The sequence below is a fragment of the Bubalus bubalis genome, chromosome 20 (genome assembly GCF_019923935.1).
Source record: "Bubalus bubalis isolate 160015118507 breed Murrah chromosome 20, NDDB_SH_1, whole genome shotgun sequence".
In the NCBI taxonomy this organism is placed as follows: Eukaryota; Metazoa; Chordata; class Mammalia; order Artiodactyla; family Bovidae; genus Bubalus; species Bubalus bubalis.
In genome coordinates this window covers 31,069,820-31,092,052 of record NC_059176.1, presented here as the reverse complement: position 1 = coordinate 31,092,052, position 22,233 = coordinate 31,069,820, and the positions used below count along the sequence as shown (strand labels likewise).

The following is a 22,233-nucleotide window of genomic DNA, read 5'->3' as shown; positions in this document are numbered from 1 at the left end:
ATGTACTGCTGAAGCCTAGCTTGAGGGATTATGAACATTACCTTGTTAGCATGTGCAATGAGAGCAATTGTTCAGTAGTTTAAACATTTTTGGCACTGCCCTACTTTGGGATTGGAATGAAAAACGACCTTTTCCAATCTTGTGGCCACTGCTGAGTTTTCCAAATTTGCTGACATATTCAGTGCAGCACTTTCACAGCATTATCTGTTAGGGTTTGAAATAGCTCAGCTGGAATTCCATCACCTCCACTAGCTTTGTTTGTAGTAATGTTTCCTTAGGCCCACTTGATTTCACACTCCATGAAGTTTGGCTCTAGGTGAGTAATCACAACATTGTGGTTATCCTGGTCATTAATATCTTTTTGGTACAGTTCTTCTGTGTATTCTTGCTACCTCTTCTTTACCTCCTCTGCTTCTGTTAGGTCCTGACTGTTTCTGTCCTTTATCATGCTCATTCTTGCATGAAATATTCCCTTGATATCTTCCATTTTCTTGAAGAGATCTCTAGTCTTTCCCATTCTATTGTTTTCCTCTATTTCTTTGCATTGTTCATTTAAGAAGGCCTTCTTATCTCCCCTTGCTGGAGAGAACTCTGCATTCAGTTGAGTATATCGTCCCATTTTTCCTTTGCCTTTCACTTCTCTTCTTTCCTCAGCTATTTGTAAAGCCTCTTCAGACAAATATTTTGTTTTCTTGCATTTCTTTTACTTTGGGATGGTTTTGGTCAGCACCTCCTATACAATGTTATGAACTTCTGTCCACAGTTCTTCAGGCACTCAGTCTACCAGACCTAATGTCTTGAATCTATTTGTCAACTCCACTGTATAATCATAAGGGACATGATTTAGGTCATATATGAATGGCCTAGAGGTTTTTCCCTATTTTCTTAAGTTTAAGCCTGTGTTTTGCAATAAGGAGCTCATATCTGAGCCATAGTCAGCTAGGTCTTATTTTTGCTGACTGTATGGAGTTTATTCATCTTGCAAAGAACATAATTAATCTGATTTCAGTATTGACCATTTGGTGATGTCCATGTGTAGAACTCTCTCTACGTTGTTAGAAAAGGGTGTTTGCTATGACCAGCAGTTTCTCTTGATGGAACTGTTACTATTTGCCCTGCTACATTTTGTATTTCAAGACCAACCTTGACTGTTATTTTGATTTTCTCTTGACTTCCTACTTTTGCATTCCAAACCCCTATGATAAAAATACCTTTTTTGGTGTTAATTCCAGAAGGTGTGCTAGGTGGTCATACAACCAGTGAACTCCTGCTTCTTTGGCATCGGTGGTTGGGACATATAATTGGATTACTGTGATAATGAATGGTTTGCTTTGGAAACAAATTGAGATCATTCTGTCATTTTTGAGACTGCACCCAAGTACTGAATTTTGGACTCTTTTGTTGATTACGAGGGCTACTCCATTTCTTCTAAGGGATTCTTGCCCACAGTAGTAGATATAATGGTTATCTGAATTAAATCAGTCCATTTCCATACATTTTAGTTCACTGATTCCTAAGATACTGATGTTCACTCTTGCCATCTCCTGCTTGACCATGTCCAACTTACCTTGATTCATGACCTAACATTCCAGGTTCCTATACAATATTGTTCTTTATACCACTGAAATTTACTTTCACCACCAGACACACCAACAACTAAGCATCATTTCTATTTTAGCCCAGTCTCTTCTTTCTTTCTGGAGCTATTAGTTCAGTTCAATTCAGTTCAGTCACTCAGTCATGTCTGACTCTTTGCGACCCCATGGACTGAGCACAACAGGCTTCCCTGTCCTTCACCAACTCCCAGAGTTTACTCAAACTCATGTCCATTGAGTTGATGATGCCATCCAACAATCTCATCCCTTGTTGTCCCCTTCTCCTCCCGCTTTCAATCTTTCCCAGCATCAGGGTCTTTTCAAATGAGTCAGTTCTTCGCATGAGGTGGTCAAAATATTGGAGTTTCAGCTTCAGCATCAGTCCTTCCAATGAATATTCAGGACTGATTTCCTTTAGGATGGACTGGTTGGATCTCCTTGCAGTCCAAGGGACTCTCAAGATTCTTCTCCAACACCACAGTTCAAAAGCATCAATTCTTCAGTGCTCAGCTTTTTTTATAGTCCAACTCTCACATCCATACATGACTACTGGAAAAACCATAGGCTTGACTAGACCGACCTTTGTTGGCAAAGTAATGTCTCTGCTCTTTAATATATTGTCTAGCTTGGTCATAACATTTCTTCCAAGGAGCAAGCATCTTTTACTTTCATGGCTGCAGTCACCATCTGCAGTGATTTTGGAGCCCCAAAATATAAAGTCTCTCACTGTTTCTATTGTTTCCCCATATATTTGCTGTGAAGTGATGGGACCAGATACCATGATCTTTGTTTTCTGAATGTTGAGCTTTAAGCCAACTTTTTCACTCTCCTCTTTCACTTTCATCAGGAGGCTCTTTAGTCCTTCTTTGCTTTCGGCCATAAGGGTGGTGTCATCTGCCTATCTCAGGTTATTGATATTTCTCCTGGCAATCTTGATTCCAGCTTGTGCTTCATCGAGCTCAGCGTTTCTCATGATGTACTCTGCATATAAGTTAAGTAAGCAGGGTGACAATATACAGCCTTGACGTACTCCTTTCCCAATTTGGAACCAGTGTATTGTTCCATGTCCAGTTCTAACTGTTGCTTCCTGACCTGCATACAGATTTCTCAGAGGCAGGTCAGGTGGTCTGCTAGTCCCATCTCTTGAAGAATGTTCCACAGTTTGTTGTGATCCACACAGTCAGAGGCTTTGGCATAGTCAATAAAGCAGAATTAGATGTTTTTTTTGTAATTCTCTTGCTTTTTCAATGATCAATAGATGTTGGTAATTTTCCTCTACTTTCCTACAGTAGCATGTTGGACACCTTCCAACCTGAGGGGCTCATCTTCTGTTATCTTTTTGACTTTTCATACTGTCCACGGGGTTCTCTAGGCAAGAATACTGGAGTGGGTTGCCATTTCCTCCTCCAGTGGACTACGTTTTGTCAGAATTCTTAACTATGACCTGTCTCTCTTGGATAGCCCTGCTCAGTATGGCTCATAGAGTCATTGAGTTAATACAAGTCTCTTTGCCACGACAAGGCTGTAATTCATGAAGGGACCTGTTTCTATATTTTATACTTAACAGATGCTCAAGGGACTTCTCTAGTGGCTCAGTGGTAAAGAATCTGCCTTCTAATACAGGGGGTGTGGGTTCAATCCCTGGTTGGGGAACGAAGATCCCACATTCCAGGAGGCAACTAAAGCCATGTGCTACAACTATTGAGGCCCAAATGTCTCAAGTAGAGAAGCCCTCAAGCCACAAAAAAGAGCCTACATGCCTCTATGAAGACCCAGAACAGTGAAAATACATAAATAAAATAAAATAAATAGATGCTCAGATCATTTGAAAAGGGGAAGTTCAAAGTACCATAATACCAGATACAAGCACTTCTAGCATTATTTTAAACATATAGTATCATACATTATGTATAGTTTTGCTGTGACTTTTACTCACTTCCCTATATCTGCTGCTGCTGCTGCTGCTAAGTCACTTCAGTCGTGCCCAACTCTGTGCGACCCCATAGACGGCAGCCCACTAGGCTCCTCTGTCCCTGGGATTCTCCAGGCAAGAATACTGGAGTGGTTTGCCATTTCCTTCTCCAATAACTTTATTTCTGTATAGAGCTACTTCATTCTAAATTGCTCATTTATTGTAAAGCTGCATAATGTTCCATCAATTTTCTGTCAAATAGCCTTTTCCATTAGATAATGGTGCTGCTGCTGCTGCTGCTGCTAAGTCACCTCAGTCGTGTACAACTCTGTGACCCCATAGACGGCAGCCCACCAGGCTCCCCCATCCCTGGGATTCTCCAGGCAAGAACACTGGAGTGGGTTGCCATTTCCTTCTCCAATTCAGGAAAGTGAAAAGTGAAAAGTGAAAGGGAAGTCGCTCAGTCATGTCCGACTCTTTGCAACCCCATGGACTGCAGCCTACCAGGCTCCTCCACCTATGGGATTTTCCAGCAAGAGTACTGGAGTGGGGTGCCATCGCCTTCTCCAGATAATGGTGCTACTAATATCTTAAACATATATGACTGTATTGTATATCTACCATATCCAATGGAACCCCCTGTTTCACTGAAGTATAAATTTATAATTATTTGTTCAATATATACTTTCTCTCAAAAATGTTACACAAATTTATCCTCCAGCCACAGTGTTTGAGAATAACATGCAATATTTTGTCATTAAAAATGTAGAAATCTTGAACTACATTTGGTGGGTATGCCATAATAATTTCAGTTATATAAAACAGTTTGAAAACTAGAAAATGCTTCACCAATTTATAAAAGCAAGCTATGCAGCATATTGACTTTAATAAGGATTACCATTTTGAAAAGACAAATGATACTTGGGCAAGTGCTTCTACTTGCTGGCCTTTAAATGTACCTAACAGAACTATATGCAGAGTACATCATGAGAAATGCTGGACTGGATGAAGCACAAGCTGGAATCAAGATTGCCGGGAGAAATGTCAATAACCTCAGATATGCAGATGACACCACCCTTATCTGGCAGAATGCAAAGAAGGACTAAATAGCCTCCTAATGAAAGTGAAAGAGGAGAGTGAGAAAATTGGCTTAAAACTCAACATTTAGGAAACTAAGATCATGGCATCTGGTCCCATCACTTCTCAGCAAATATATGGGGAAACAGTGACAGACTTTATATTTTGGGGCTCCAAAATCACTGCAGATGGTAACTGCAGCCATGAAATTAAAAAACGCTTGCTCCTTGGAAGAAAAGTTATGACCAACCTAAACAGTATACTAAAAAGCAGAGACATTACTTTGCCAACAAAGGTCTATCTAGTCCAAGCTATGGTTTTTCCAGTAGTTGTGTATGGATGTGAGAGTTGGACTATAAAGAAAGCTGAGTGCTGAAGAATTGATGCTTTTGAACTGTGGTGTTGTGGAAGACTCTTGAGAGTCCCTTGGACTGCAAGGAGATCCAACCAGTCCTTCGTAAAGGAAATCAGTCCTGAATATTCATTGGAAGGACCGATGCTGAAGCTGAAACTCCAATATTTTGGCCACCTGATGTGAAGAACTGACCCATTTTAAAAGACCCTGATACTGGGAAAGATAGAAGGTGGGAGGAGAAGGGGATGACAGAGGATGAGATGGTTGGATGGCATCCCCGACTCATTGGACATGAGTTTGAGTAAATTCCAGCAGTTGGTGATAGACAGGGAAGCCTTGTGTGCTGCAGTCCATGAGGTCTCAAAGATTCAAACACGACTGAATGACTGAACTGAAACTGAACTGAACAGTGCTAGGATTTGTTGGGACTATCTTTTTTGCTTTTAATTTTTAAAAGTGTTTTATTTGTTTGTTTAGTTTGGCTCTGCTGGATCTTCGCTGCTGCACAGGTTTTCTCCAGTTGTGGGAGCAGGGCCTACTCTTTATTGCTGTCAGTGGGCTTCTTCTTATCATGGCTTCTCTTTTTGCGGAGCACATCTCTAGGGTGCATAGACTTCAGTAGTTGTGGCAGGAGGGCTCATTAGTTGTGGCTCCTGGGCTCTGAAGCACAGGCTCAGTAGTTGTGGCACATAAAATTAGTTGCCCTATGGCATGTGGGATCTTCCCAAACCAGGGATGGAATCCGTATCTCCTGCATCGGCAGGTAACTGTTTACCACTGGGCCACCATTGAAGCTCCCTGGAGTACCTTGATGAAACATTTTGCTTGTTTGTTTTGCTGTTTTTGCTCTTTTAGAAAAAAGACATTGTGGTGTAGACAAATTTTATAAAAAAAATTTTTTAATGGAAAGAAAGATTGTGAGCTTATGGAAAAGAAATTTTGGTTGGTAACAATAGCTGAGCTGAAAGTCAACCATGAGAATGAGATACACATGCCCTGGAAGTTAAGTAGCTGTTGTTTGATAGAATAGAAACTGATTGTGAATCATCAGACAAAGAAAACTCTTGTCTTGGTAGGTGGTTTTGAATTTTTCCAAACCTTGTAGCAAATATTTAGAAGTTCATATTTGGAACAAAAAGAAGTTGAAAGCCCCTGTAGTTTTTTAAGAGAGGGAATGATGTTATCCAAACAACATTTATGTAAGATTATTCCAGCAGCTGTGTTGGACTTCTTTAGTTGCCTTTCAGTTTATTGCCTGATTGCAAGTAGCATTTCAAAATATGGCAGAAGAAACATTTGAAGTTCATCTAAAATGTCTCATCTGTAAAAAAACTGTAATGTAGTGATAAAGTATATTGTATACATATGTAATATAAGACAAACTAATATTAAACTTTTAGATAATGTGATTAAAATCCATGTCCCTCAGAATAGAGAAATAATCCAGGTGGTATTTCTGCAGGAGCTCTTACTAAATTACATGTATGATAAATTAATTCTCAATATGCTTCAAACATTGAGATGCTGCCTGATACAGATATCTTCTCCAATTTCAAATGGAATTACTTTCCATGTATACCTTTGGAGGAAAATACTATAGGAGTAACTTTTGCTGTATATAAGTCCTCCATATGCTCTTGGAAAAGATTATCCTGAGTCTGGATAGAAACGCAATTTATTGTGGCCTGTTTGATTAAAAATATTCATATCTTTAAAAGTGTTCAGTGCCATTTGTTACAGAGTAAGTTGTATATTCTCAAAAAATTCAGAAGTTGATGTTCTAACTTTTAGTACCTCAGAATGCGACTGTATTTGGAGGTAAGATTTTAAAAGAGGGTTGAATTAATATGAGGTAATTAAGGTGTGCCCTAATCCAATATGACTGATGTCTTTATAAGAAGAAGAAACTTGGACACAGACACTTACAGGGAGAAGACAATCTGAAGACACAGGGAGGATATGGCCATCTATTAATAATCCAAGGCAAGAGACCCAGAAGAGATCCTTCTCTTGTGGCCCTCAAAAGGATCAGTCCTGCTGACTCTTTGATATCAGACTTCTGGCCTCCCAAACTGTGAGATAATACTGCTGTTTAAGAAACCCAATTTGTGTTATTTTGTTGTAGTAGTCTAGCAAACTAGTACAGTTACATAAATAATTTCAATTCTAGGTTTTCTAAATAAGAAGGAATTCAGGCACATTTGTGTGCAATGAAATCTACTACAATGATATTTGCAATATTAAAAAATTAAATCAACTCATTGTTCAACCATAGAGGAACAGATTTGTAATTTATGATACAGATACAAAAGCAATTAAAATTATATTTTAAAAGAATGCTTAATGAAATAGGAAAATGATCATGAAAAAAATGTTAAATGAAAAAGCAGTTGGGACTTCCCTGGTGGTCCAGTGGTTAAGACTCTGCACTCCTAATGAAAGAGGGCATGGGTTAGATCCCTGGTCAGAGCACTAGCATCCTGCTTGTCACAGTCAATAAAAAAAAAATGAAAGAAAGAAAAAGCAGCCAATAACATTATTTACATAAAGATCTAGTTTAGTAAAAAATAATATGTTTATATTTGCTTAGGCAAAAATAGAAATAATGGAAATAAGTCTATTAAAATGTAATATGCTAATTGTCACGGTCTCTTGGTGATACATATTTTCTTATTTTTACTTATCTGCATTTTCTGCATTTTTGTGTGCATTTTGCCTATTAATACATTGAAAAAACATTTTTTACATTATAAGATGTTCTTTTATTTAAAACTGGGGGATAATTGCTTTATAATGTTGTGTTAGTTCCTGCCATACAACAATGTGTATCAGCCATAACTATAGCTATATATATATATATATATCCTAAGATACTCTTATTTAGATAAAATAACAGAAATGAATGAACTAAACAGGCCTAAGTTTTAATTTTAATAATAAAACATATATTTTTACTCTTTGAGTGTATGTTTGTATGTGTGTGTGTTTATGTAGGCATGTGTAAAATAACTGCTTCTGTGTTTTTTTCAATACTCTGTTGGCTTCAAAGCTTACATGACAGAGAAAAAATATCTTTTAGGACACAAGCACCAATTAAGATGGAAATAATTACTATTGCTTTGTCTTAAAGTTCAGTAAAACTCTCTTTTGCCACCTACATTCTTTGACTCCATACAGGGGATTTTTAATTTCAGACTGTACTGTTCAGTTTTGGAATTCTCATTTCTCATAGTTTCTATTTTTCAGCTGAGATTCTCCATCCATTCACTTATAACCAAATTTTCCTTTAAATTCTTGAACTGATTAACAATAGCTGCTTCAAAATCATTGTTTACTGATTCCAGTGTTTGATTCACTTTGTACTTTGGTTCTATTGACTGGGCTTCCCTGGTGGCTCAGATGGTAAAGAATCCACCTACAATGCAGGAGATCCAGGTTCAATCTATAGGTTGGCAAGATTCCTTGGAGAAGAAAATGGCTACTCAGTCCAGTATCCTTGCCTAAAGCATTCCACAGACAGAGGAGCCTGGCAGGCTACAGTCCATGGGGTTGCAAAAAGTTGGACACAATTGAGCGATTAACACTTTTCTATTGACTAGTTTCGTCATTCACTCTTGACCATTTAAAAAATACCTACTTAAATAGATGGAGATTAAGAGACACCAACCTTTAGCTATAAAATAAGTCTCAGTGATGCAGTTCATGTAGAGGGAATACAGTCAATAATATTGTAAGAACTTTGTATGGTGATGGATGGTAACTGGTCTTATTGAGGTATTCACTGCATTATGTCTAAAAGTATTTGAATCACTAAGTTGGACACCTGGAACTAACATATTGTATGTTAACTATAACTCAATAAAAAGATACAGTCACAAATATCTCTAATAAAACAGGCATTAAAATTGCAAAAAAAAAATCTACTATTTTAAAAATGTTTCTCCCTCAAAAAAAAAATAAAAAAAAAAATATGTTTCATATTGTGGCTGATACATTGTAGAAACTAGATTCTGTTGTCTTCCACTGAGGAAGGAATTCTAGCAATGTGCATAAATGACTGTACAGAGAAAGGGGGACAAGCAGACCTCTTCTAATTTTGAGGAATATTAGACCCAGAGTTTGTGTTGACATCTGTATGTGGAAATTTAAGTTTTCATCAACATTCCCCTTTTAGAATGGAGACTTAAGGGAAGTATGTAATAAATGGAATCCTGGCTTAGAGGCCACCTCAGAAGGCAATGGCACCCCACTCCAGTACTCTTGCCTAGAAAATCCCATGGATGGAGGAGCCTGGTAGGCTGCAGTCCATGGGGTCGCTGAGGGTCGGACATGACTGAGCGACTTCACTTTCACTTTTCACTTTCATGCATCGGAGAAGGAAATGGCAACCCACTCCAGTGTTCTTGCCTGGAGAATCCCAGAGATGGGGGAGCCTGGTGGCCGCCGTCTATGGGGTCATACAGAGTCGGACACAACTGAAGTGACTTAGCAGTAGCAGCAGAGTGTCTCCACTATGATTGTGGATCCATCCAGTACTCATTTTCTGAATGTCTGAATGTATAATTTGAATTGATATACTTGCAGTTGGAGTAATCACCGTATTTGTTCTTTGGCCTTTGGGGCAAGTGCTGTAGAAGCAGAGAAGTCCAAGTGAAAACCTCTGAAACATTCCATGCCCTCCAGTCCTCCCCATCAAGATAGTAAATTAAAAATTATATAATACTCTATGAGAGATGGTGGAGATTAATATTTAAAGACCTAAGGGATGCAGGTGTGGTTGCCCCTATCAGTACCTATTTAGTTAGTCAGGTTGGTCTTATGGTGACTGGATGGGTGCTGGAGAATGACTGCAGATGATTTCAGATACTGTGCTGGAGTTGGTATCATTGTCAGAACAGATGAACAATGCCTCAGACATACGGTATGTGGTTAAAAATTTAGTAAATGCATCTTTTGCTCTTCTAATTTGCAAAGAAAATCATATACAGTTTGCATTCACATGTTATGGACAAAAATATTAATTTACAGTATTGACTCAGTGCTATATTAGTTCTCTAACCCACTGACATCATATTGCCAAAAAATATCTGGACTGCATTGACATCTCACAGAACATCAGGTTGAAAAATTATGTCAACACATCATGCTGACTGGTCCAGACAAACAAGAGATGGCTAATAACAAGAGACTTTGGTGCGACACTTATGTTCCAGAGGGTGAGATATAAACACCAAGAAGACTCAGGGACTATGCCAGTGAAGATTTCAGGTAAACAGTAGCCAGGAGAAAGCCACAGCTCCCCTCCAAGAAGAAAAAATCCTTAATCTTGTTCCCCTTAACAAAAATTAAATCACCTACTTTGGTTCTTTGGTTCTGCAGGCAATAAATTCTCTCTATATATATTGGAATGATCCTCTGGTCTATATACTGGATGACACAAAAGGCTGCCAACTTTGAGTGAGGTCTGGAGTACTAAACATCTAATTCTAAGACCTGACATCATTCAGTTCAGTTCACGTCAGTCGTGCAGTTGTGTCAGACTCTTTGCGACCCCACAGACTGCAGCACACAAGGCCTCCCTGTCCATCATCTACTCCCAGAGTTTACTCAAACTCATGTCCACTGAGTCAGTGATGCCATCCAGCCATCTCATCCTCTGTTGTCCCCTTCTCCTCCCACTTTCAATCTTTCCCAGCATCAGGGTCTTTTCAAATGAGTCAGTTCTTTGTATCAGGTGGTCAAAATATTCGAGTTTCAGCTTCGGCATCAGTCCTTCCAATGAATATTCAGTACCAATTTCTTTTAGGATGGGCTGGTTGGATCTCCTTGCTGTCCAAGGGACTCTCAAGAGTCTTCTCCAACACCACAGTTCAAAAGCATCAATTCTTCAGTGCTCAGCTTTCTTTATAGTCCAACTCTCATATCCAAACATGACTACTGGAAAAACCACAGCTTTGACTAGACAGACCTTTGTTGGCAAAGTAGTGTCTCTGCTTTTCAATAAGCTGTCTAGGTTTGTCATAACCTTTCTTCCAAGGAGCAAGCATCTTTTAATTTCACAGCTACAGTCACCATCTGCAGTGTTTTGGAGCCCCCCATAATAAAGTCTCTCACTGTTTCCACTGTTTCCCCATATATTTGCTATGAAGTGATAGGACAAGATGCCATGATCTTAGTTTTCTGAATGTCAAGCTTTAAGACAATTTTTTCACTCTCCTCTTTCACTTTCATCAGGAGGCTCTTTAATCATTCTTTGCTTTCTGCCATAAGGGTAGTGTCATCTGCATATCTGAGGTTACTGATATTTCTCCTGGAATCTTGATTTCAGTTTATGCTTCATCCAGTCCAGCATTTCTCATGATGTACTCTGCATAAAAGTTAAATAAGCAGGGTGACAATATACAGCCTTGATGTATTTCTTTCACTATTTGGAGCCAGTCTGTTGTTCCATGTCCAGTTCTAATTGTTGCTTCTTGACCAGCATACAGATTTCTCAAGAGGCAGGTCCGGTGGTCTGGTATTCCCATCTCTTGAAGAATTTTCCACAGTTTGTTGTGATCAACACAGTCAAAGGCTTTGGCATAGTCAATAAAGCAGAAAGAGATGTTTTCTGGAACCCTCTTGCATTTTTGATGATCCAACGACGTTGCCCTTTTGATCTCTTGTTCTTCTGCCTTTGCTAAATCCAGCTTATACATCTGGAAGTTCATGGTTTATGTACAGTTGAAGCCTGACTTGGAGAATTTTGAGCATTACTTTCTAGCATGTGAGATGAGTACAATTGTGCGGTAGTTTGAGCATTCTTTGGCATTGCCTTTCTTTGGGATTGGAATGAAAACTGACCTTTTCCAGTCCTGTGGCCACTGCTGAGTTTTCCAAATTTGCTGGCATATTGAGTGCAGCATAATCTTTTAGGATTGAAATAGCTCAACTGGAATTCCATCACCTCCACTAGGTTTGTTCATAGTGATGCTTCCTAAGGCCCACTTGACTTTGCATAACAGGATGTCTGGCTCTAGGTAAGTGTAATGTAAGACCTGAGATCATTAAAAATGTAAGACCTGAGATCATTAAAAACACCTAAAAGAGAACATAGGCAGAACACTCATATAAATTGTAGCAATATTTTTCTTAAATCAGTATCTCAAGGTAAAATAAATAAGAGCAAAAATAAACAAATGGATACTAATTAAACTTAAACCTTTTGCACAGCTAAGGAAACCATCAATAAGATAAAAAGATGACCTACTAAATGGGAGAAAATATTTGCAAATGACATGGCCCATAAGGTGTTAATATCTAAAACATAAAAACAGCTCATATAACTCAATATAAAAAAAAAACCCACACAATACTGATTAAAAATAGCAAGAAGACCTGAATAGACATTTTTTTCCAAAGAAGGCATGCAGATGGCCAATGGGCACAGGAAAAGATGCTCAACATCATTATCATCAGAAAAAATGCAAATTAAAACCACAATGAGATAGCACCTTGCACCTGTGAGAGAGGCTATCATTAAAAACAACACAAAAAAAACATTGGCAAGGATATGGAGAAAAGGGAACCCTTCTACACTGTTGGTGGGAATGCAAATTGGTGTATCTACTATGGAAAACAGTATGAAGCCTTCTTAAATACTAAGAATAGAACTATCATGTGATCCAGCAATTTTACTTCTGGGTATGTATCTGGAAAAGATGAAGACACAAATTTAAAAAGATATGCTCTCTCCAGTGTTCATAGCAACACTATTTACAACAGGCAAGACATGGAAGCAACCCAAGTGTCCATCAACAGATGATTGGATTAAGAAAATGTGGTACATATAAAAAATGAAATTCCACTCAGCCATGGCAAAGAATGAAATTTTGCCATTTGCAACAACACGGACAGACTTGAGAATATTATGTTAAGTAAAATAAGTCAGACAGAAAAGACAAATACTATATGATATCACTTATATGTAGAATCTAAAATATAAAACTAACTAATGAAACAGAAACAAAAATGAAACAGACTCACAGATGTTGAGAACAACTTAATGAGGAAAAGCGGAGAACCAAGATAGGGGTCACGGAATAAAATTCAGCAAAAAGACACTGCCCCGCTGTAGGGGATGCCTTTAGCATTTTCCTTACTTCCTGTGACTTCAGCGATGTATAGAAACCTGTTATATCAAATATTCGGTTGTTCTCTACCAGGAAGATCCTTTGGACTATTTTGGGTCATAATGCAGTACATTGACTTGAAATGTACATTTGTATTTTTCATTATTTAATTTTTAAAAACAGAACACAAATACTTTATTAAATCAGGATGAGACCAGATGTCCCAAGTTGTATCCCAGTTTTATATTATTTCATTGAATTTTTGCCATTTTTGATTATTAAGTTATTCTTGACATACAATATTATATTAGTTTCAGGTGTACAACATAGTGATTCAATATTTTTATCATTATCAAATAATCACCACAGTAAATCCAGTTACCATCTGTCGCCACACAAAATTGCCAATATTATTGACTTTATTCCCTATGCTGTACATTGTATCCTTGTGACATTTATCTTATGATTGGAAGTGTGTGCCTCAATCTCCTTCGCCTATTTTCTCCCTTCCCCTGAACCCCTTCTCTCTGCTGCTGCTAAGTCACTTCAGTCATGTCCGACTCTGCGACCCCATAGACGGCAGCCCACCAGGCTCCCCCTCCTCTCTGGCAACCACCAATTATTTCTATGTATGAGACTGTTTCTGTTTTGTTGAAATGTGCACTTTAACTTTTTTCCTTTGAAATGTTCATTTTTCATAAGCTCTTTCCCATACTCTACTTATGCTCACCAAAGTGTGAGAATCAATGGTACAGGTTAGGCATGAAAATAAATGGCATGTTTCAGCAATGATGAATGCTCTAGTCTCATTGAACTTAAGACTGTGTATGAGGACGTATGTAACTAAAAATGTTGATTATATTCAGAGGCTTGAAGGACTTTAAATGCAATTCTAAGGAATCTGGAATTTTTCTGGCTATGGAAAGCTAATAGAAGTGTTTTAAACAGAATAATTGTACTTAAAAATCTGCCCACTACAAAGACATATCAGTATTGTTAAAGAAGGGTTAAGAAGAGAGACTAGAGAATTTAATTAAAACATTGTTTCTCAACTCCAGATGCACACTGGAATTACCTTGGGAGCTTTAAAAATACTGTTGTGTGGGCACATCACTGAATCAACGATTCAATCCTGCCACAAGTGTTGTGAACCACTGAGCTCAAAGGCTTTAGTCCACCTGAAATTTGAAGAGGAGATGGCAGTGAGACTCAAGAGGAGAGGCAAACTGAGAAAGCATGGATGGGATTTGGTGCCTAATTACACGAGAGGTGTAAGTCAACGGTCATACATGTATGATTCCAAGGTTATACTCAGACACTATTATTGAGATTCTCTTGTGCTTGGCCTATCTTCAACATTTCATTTGTCATATTTGATTATCTTGAGGAGAATTTTGTAATTTTCTCCTTCTCTCTGTCTCTCTCTCTTTATGTATATGTGTATATATACGTATATATATATATAATGAGTTATTCAAGCTCAAGTCACCTGAGATCTTCACCAAATCTTCTAACAAATTCTGCAATATGATTATATTCACATTCACTGTCTCAGCCACCATAATTTTATGAACGTACATAACCAGGTGCATATTTACTTTTTTAAAAGAACATTTTTAAGCTTATAGAAAAGCCACTCCCGAAGTACAGAGCTTCAGATGCCCCCTAATTCCAGCTCAAGACCTACCCTAGTCTCCTCCTAACCGTGTGCACTGTGTGCTAACACTGATGAAACAGGAGACAGGATCAAGATGGCAGAGTGGGAAGATTCTGAGCTTACTTCCTCGTGTGAGCACTCCAAAATTGTAACTACTTATAGAGCAGCTATCTCTGAGAGCAACCCGAATACTCGCAGGAAAGGTTTTTCAAAACTAAAGCTCTAAAGAACAAATGGGTAGGAGGATGTGGAGATGAGGTCTGGTCAGAACCCATACCTATGGTCAATTCATCTTCAGCAAAGGAAGCATATATGTATGTATGTATATATATGGTCAATTCATCTTCAGCAAAGGAAGCATATATGTGTGTATATATATATACATATATATACACACATATATATCAGAGAAGGCAATGGCACCCCACTCCAGTACTCTTGCCTGGAAAATCCCATGGATGGAGGAGCCTGGTGGGCTGCAGTCCATGGGGTCGCTAAGAGTCAGAGACGACGGAGCGACTTCACTTTCACTTTTCACTTTCATGCATCGGAGAAGGAAATGGCAACCCACTCCAGTGTTCTTGCCTGGAGAATCCTAGGGACGGGGGAGCCTGATGGGCTGCCATCTATGGGGTCGCACAGAGTCGGACACGACTGAAGCGACTTAGCAGCAGCATACATATATATATAACAAAAGAAAAAACTAATTTGAAAAGATGCATGCATCCCAATGTTCATAGCAGCATTATTTACAATGGGCAAGATATGAAAGTCATCTGAGTGTCCAACAGATGAATGGATAAAGAAGATGTGGTATGTATAGACATGAAATGTTACTCAGTCATAAAAAGAATGAAATATTGCCATTTGTGGCAATGTGGATGGACCTAGAGAATATCATACTACTAAAAGTCAAAAACAAGTACTATATAACATCATTTATATGTGGAATCTAAAAACTAATACAAATGAATCTATACACAAAATAGAAACAAACTCATAGACATAGAAGGCAAACTTATGGTCACCAAAAGGCAATTCAAGGGGGGGAGCATTGTAAATGATGCTGCTATGAACGTGGGGATGCATGCATATTTTCAAATTTGCGTTTTCTCACATATATATATATATATATATATATATACACACACACACATACACCCAGCAGTGCTAGATCATGTTGTAGCTCTATCTTTAGTTTTGTAAGGAACCCCCATACTATATATATATATGCATAACATATAACATATAGTTTAACATATATGTATAACACATATTCATATATATGTATAACAATCACTTTGCTATACATCTGAAGCAAACACATTGTAATTCAACGATACTTCATTAAAAAAGAAAGTGGCCATACTGAACAACAGATTTACTTTTACATATGTAGTACTTTTTTCTTCCAGTTTTACTGAGATATGATTGACATACAGCATGAAATATGTTTAAGGTGTACAGCATAATTCAATTAGATATATCATGAAATGATTACCACAATATTTTTTAACCGCAATATGTTTAATGAACATTGATCATCTCATATAGATACAAAATTAAAGAAATAGAAACAAAAATTTTTGTGATGAGAATTCTTAGGATTTACTCTCCTAACAACTTTCATACATAACATACAACAGTGTTAATTATATTTATCATGTTGTACACTATATACCTAATATTTATTTATCTTGATTTCTTTGACTGTCTTTATCTAATTCCTCCTTTCCCACCCCCTACATCTGGTAACTATAAATATAATTTCTTTTACTATGAGTTTGTTTGTTTTTAAAATACAGTTGACCTACAACACTATATTGATTTCTGTTACAAAATAGTCGATTTTGATATTTTTATACATTTAAAAATGGTCACCACAGAAGGCTAGTTACACTATGTCACCAAAGAAAAATATTGCATGTTTATTGACTGTATTACACATACTGTACATTTCATACCTGTGACTTACTTATTTTGCAATAGGAAGCTTGTGCCTGTTAATCTCCATCACCCATTTGCTTCCTCCTTGTACTCCCCTCTCCTCTGGCAACCACCTGTTTGTCCCCTGTACCTATTACTCTGTTTCTGTTTTGTTATGTTTATTCATTTATTTTGCTTTTTGGATTCTACATATAATGAAATCATACAGTATTTGTCTTTCTTTCTTTGACTTATTTCATCTAGCATAATACCCTCTAGGTCCATCCATGTTGTTGCAAGTAGCAAGATTTCATTCTTTTTTATGCCTAACATTTTGTTGTCTATGTATACCACATTTTGTTTTTCCATTTATTTGCCAATAGGCACTTGAGTTACTTCCATATTTTGCCAGTTGTAAATAGTATTCCTTGTGGAGCATATGGGTGCATACATCTTTTCTAATTACTACTATCATTATTTTTTAGATAAATACCCAGAAGTGGAATTTCTGGATTATATGGTAGTTCTATTTTTAATTTCTTGAGGAATTTCCATATTGTTTTCCACAGTGGCTGCACCAATTTACATTGCCACTAATAGCGCCCAAGTGTTCTGTTTTCTCCATAACCTCACCGATACTTGTTATTTGCTGTTTTGGGTAATGGCCATTCTTTTAGCCATTAGGTAACATCTGGGTATGATTTTAGTTTGTATTTCCATGAGGATTAGTGATGTTGAGTATTTTTTCATGTGCCTTTGGCATGAAACAACAGGTTTTCAATGTAGATGAGACAGTCTTCTACTGGGAGAAGATGCTATCAAGGACTTTCATAACTAGAGGGAAGTCAATCCCTGCTTCAAAAGTTCAAAGGATAAGCTGAATCACTTGTCAGGGGCTAATGGAGCTGGTGAGTTTAAGTTGAAGCCAAAGCTTACTTACCTTTCCCCAGGTTCTAGGCCCTTTAAGAATTATGCTAAGTCTACTATGCCTGCACTCTGTAAATGGAACAACAAAGCCTGGATAACAGCATGTCTGTTTATAACATGGTTTACTGAATTCTTTAAGGCTACTGTTGAAGACTGCTGATCATAAGAAAGATTCCTTTCAAAGTATTATTGCTCATTGACAATGCTCCTGGTCACTCAAGAGTGTTGATGCACATATACAATGAAATCAATATTTTTTATGCCTACTAACAACATTTACACTGCAGCTTGTGGATCAAGGATTAATTTTGACTTTCAAGTCTATTTGAGAAATACATTTTATAAGGCCATAATTGTCACAGACTGATTCCTCTGATGGATCTGGGCAAAGTAAACTGAAGACCTTCTGGAAAGGATTTTTGCATAATATTAAGAACATTCATGATTCATAGGAAGAGGTCAAAATATCAACATTAACAAGAGTTTGGAAGAAGTTGATTCAAACCCTTATGAATGACTTGGAAGGATTCAAGACTTCAGTGGAGGTAACTGTAGATGTGATGGAAATAGCAAGAGAAAGAGAGTTAGAACTGAAGTCTGAAGATGTGACTGAATTAACTGCAATCTCATAATACAACTTTAATAGATGAGGAGTTGCTACTTATGGATGAGGAAAGAAAGTGATTACTTGAGAGAGAATCTACTTTTGGTGAAGATACTATGATAGTTGTTAGAATGATAGTGAGCAATTTAGAATAGTAAATAAACTAACTTAGTCGATAAAGCAGAGGCAAGGTTTGAGAGATTGACTCCAATTTTGAAAGAAGTTCTACTGTGAGTAAAATGCTATCAAATGGCACTGAGTGCTACAGAGAAATTGTTCACGAAAGGAAGGGTAAATCGATATAGCACACTTCATTGTTTTCTTAGTTTAAGAAATTGTCGGTGGCAGGGAGGGATAAACTGGGAGATTGGGATTGACATATATACACTCAGATCAGATCAGATCAGTCGCTCAGTCATGTCTGACTCTTTGCAACCCCATGAATCGCAGCACGCCACGCCTCTCTGTCCCTCACCAACTCCCGGAGTTCACTCAGACTCACATCCATCGAGTCAGTGATGCCACCCAGCCATCTCATCCTCTGTCGTCCCCTTCTCCTCCTGCCCCCAATCCCTCCCAGCATCAGAGTCTTTTCCAAGGAGTCAACTCTTCGCATGAGGTGGCCAAAGTACTGGAGTTTCAATATATAAAACACATAACTAATAAGAACCTACTCTATAGCACACTGTTAGTTTCTTCTGTACAGCAAAGTGAATCAGTTACACAGATCCATGTATCCACTTTTTTTCAGATTCTGTTCCCATATAGGTCATTACAGAGTACTCTGTAACAGGAATAGAACATGGGAATAGAATCTGAAAAATCTGAAAAAAAGTGGATACATGTATCTGTATAATTGATTCATTTTGCTATACAGAAGAAACTAATACAACATTGTAAATCAACTCTGCTCCAATAAAAATTAACTTTTAAAAGTAAAATAAATTAGGAAAGAACTTGCCACAGACACCCCAATGTCCAGCAGCCACTACCCTGCTCACTCAGCAGCTATAAGCATAGAAGCAAGGCCCTCTACCAGCACAAAGATTATGACTCCCTGAAGGCTCAGACTATGGTTAGCATTTTTTAGCAATAAAGTAGTGAAGTAGTAAAGAATCTGCCTGCCAATGCAGGAGACATAAGAGATGCAGGTTCAGTCTCTGGTTTGGGAAGATCCCCTGGAGAAGGAAATGTCAATCCACTCCAGTATTCTTGCCTGGAGAATCCCATGGACAGAGGAGCCTGGATGGCTATAGTCCATAGTGTCTCAAAGAGTTAGACATGACTAAGGTTACTTAGCACATACATCCATTCCATTTTTAGACATACTGCCATTTGACACTCAATAGACTATAGTATAGTGTGCATATAAGTCTCATAGGCACTAGGAAACCAAAAAAAAATCATGTGATTTGCTTTTATTTTGATATTTGCCTTATTGCATTGATCTAGAGTTGAATTAACAGTGTCTCTGGACTATGCTTGTATAGAGATTAATTGATATAACTTACATAAACTTCCAAGCAAGTACCTGTGCGTGTTAACTACTATGCTAATTCTGCTAATGACAAAAATTGTAACAGAGTTTATCAGAGAAAACTTGTTAAAAATTTCTCTCTAAACTCAGAGCTGGAAGAAGTCGACAGAAAATTGAATAAAAAAGTATTAGACCCATATCTGCAAATCCAATAAAATAGCTGCCACATAGTTATATGGTTTGTTCATGTTGTGTACTCTTCACATGGCCCGTTTTACCTGAATGTTAAATGAATGCCATTTGAGACCTGATGGAGCTTTTGTATTTAGCTTACTAAAGTAGGAACCTAGCCCAGCTGGCATTCTGGGACTCCTTCCATCTTTGGTTTGACTTGATGATTCAGGGAAGTACTTGCTGTTCTTGCATCAGAAGTAGCAGTGTTAATTCCTTTTTGCCAAATACTTTCGCAGGAGCTCAGGCTGAGTTCCCTGGATGATTGCTTATTGCATAGTCACTGAAGCAGCTGGTAGAAAAGTCCATGTTGATCCCTTTGAGGCCTATGCCTTTGGAAAACATTCTGAGATGTTCTGCATTTCAGAGGAGCAAGTAACATGGTACAAAACTACCGAAGAATCGCCATTTAAACTTCATTGGCTTGTAGAAACTCCATGGGTAATCTTTAGCATCGTAAACTTAGGTTGATCATGTAATTTTTCATCCAAGGAACATTTGTTTGAGACTGAAAAGGGAGCATGGTTCATAATTAAGTTGAGACAATAGATGTAAATTGTGACTGAGTAAAATGGGTTGTATAGTCCCTCTACTAGAGTCTATAGTCTCTGATCCTATTATTCTTTTTTCAGTTCAGTTCCAAATCTGAATAGCCTTGTTCCTTTGCCTGCTGTGTACTGAGGAAGAATGTCCCAGGACATTCTGTAACTAATTTTTTTTTCCTCCTATAGCATTACTTTTCCTACTGCAAAAAAAAAAAAAAAATAGTGTTAATATTTCTCCTTGGTTTGGTAAGATCAAACTTACCTCATTTCAATGACAATGATGTGGACATCTTCTGAAGCCATTCTAGTAAGCAAAGCCATTCTAGTAATCATTTATTTATCCCACAAGTATTTACTGAGGGCCTGTTTTGAAGAAGGAGCTGCTGTATCTGCTGAGAAACAAGAACACACATGACTGTTAATATGCCTGCCTAATGGAGCTTATGTTCTACTGGACAGACAAAACACAATATATACAGAGATACATATTTTACAGAGTGAAAGTTACAAAGAAAAATATAGAACAGGGATGGTACCTAGGTAAAAGGAGACCACTTTAGATAGACTGAACTTTGAAGGCTCCGAGACCTGAAAAATAAGGAGCTATATGAAAGTGAAAGTTGCTCAGTCATATCCAACTTTGCAACCCCATGGACTATACAGTTCATGAAATTCTCCAGACCAGAATACTGGAGTGGGTAGCCTTTCCCTTCTCCAGGGGATCTTCCAACCCAGGGATCGAACCTATGTCTCCTGCATTGCAGGTGGATTCTTTGCCAACTGAGCTGTGAGGGAAGACTGTATGGAGCTACAAATATCAATGCAACTACCTAGAGGGAAGAGTCGGAGAAGGCAATGGCACCCCCCTCCAGTACTCTTGCCTGGAAAATCCCATGGACTGAGGAGCCTGGTAGGCTGCAGTCCATGGGGTTGCTAAGAGTCAGACATGACTGAGCAACTTCACTTTCACTTTTCACTTTAATGCATTGGAGAAAGAAATGACAACCCACTCCGGTGTTCTTGCCTGGAGAATCCCAGGGACAGGGGAGCCTGGTGGGCTGCCGTCTATGGGGTCGCACAGAGTGGGACACGACTGAAGCGACTTAGCAGTAGCAGCAGCAGAAGGAAGAGTATTATAGGAAGGACAAACAGTCATTGTAAACATTCAAGTAGGAATGATCTTAATGTGTTCTACAGAAAGTTTACAAAGTGTAAGTATATGAAATATAAGAAAATAAGAGGGCATCTCTGGTGGTCCAGTGTTTAAGAATCTGCCTTGCTAACAAGGAACATGGTTTTGATCACTGGTTCAGGAAGATTTCACATGCCACCGAGTCACAGCTACTGAGCCCATGCTCTGAAACTATTGAAGCCCATGCATTTAAAGCCCGTTCTTCACAAAAGAAGTCACTGCAACGAGAAGCCCGCACACCACAACTAGAGAGTAGTTGCTGCACACAATAACTAGAGAGTAGCCACTGCTCGCCACAACTAGAGAAAGCCCACATGATGACTCAGCACAGTCAAATTAATTAATTAAAAAAAGAAAAAGAAAAGTATGTAAAGTACAAGGAGTGTTTCAATGTGGAGAGAATGAGTGGAAGAGTGCTGAGGGGTTGGATCATTTTGGCTACATAGGCAGGCCATGATACAGAATCTGAAGTTTTAATTCTAATTGCAATGGAACACTTGTGAGCAGTTTTAAAGCTGTGAGCAGAATAATCTGATACATATTCTTTAGAAAATCACTCTGGTTATCAGAGGAGACTATATGGTGAGGGATAAGAGTTCAAGGAGATCTGGTAAATGACTATTG

General features: G+C 38.1%; 1 pseudogene; it reads right to left on the bottom strand.

Annotated features, from left to right (window-relative positions):
• Positions 1-863: 863 nt before the first annotated feature.
• Positions 864-20,720, bottom strand: LOC123465212 (annotated as a pseudogene).
• Positions 20,721-22,233: the final 1,513 nt, after the last annotated feature.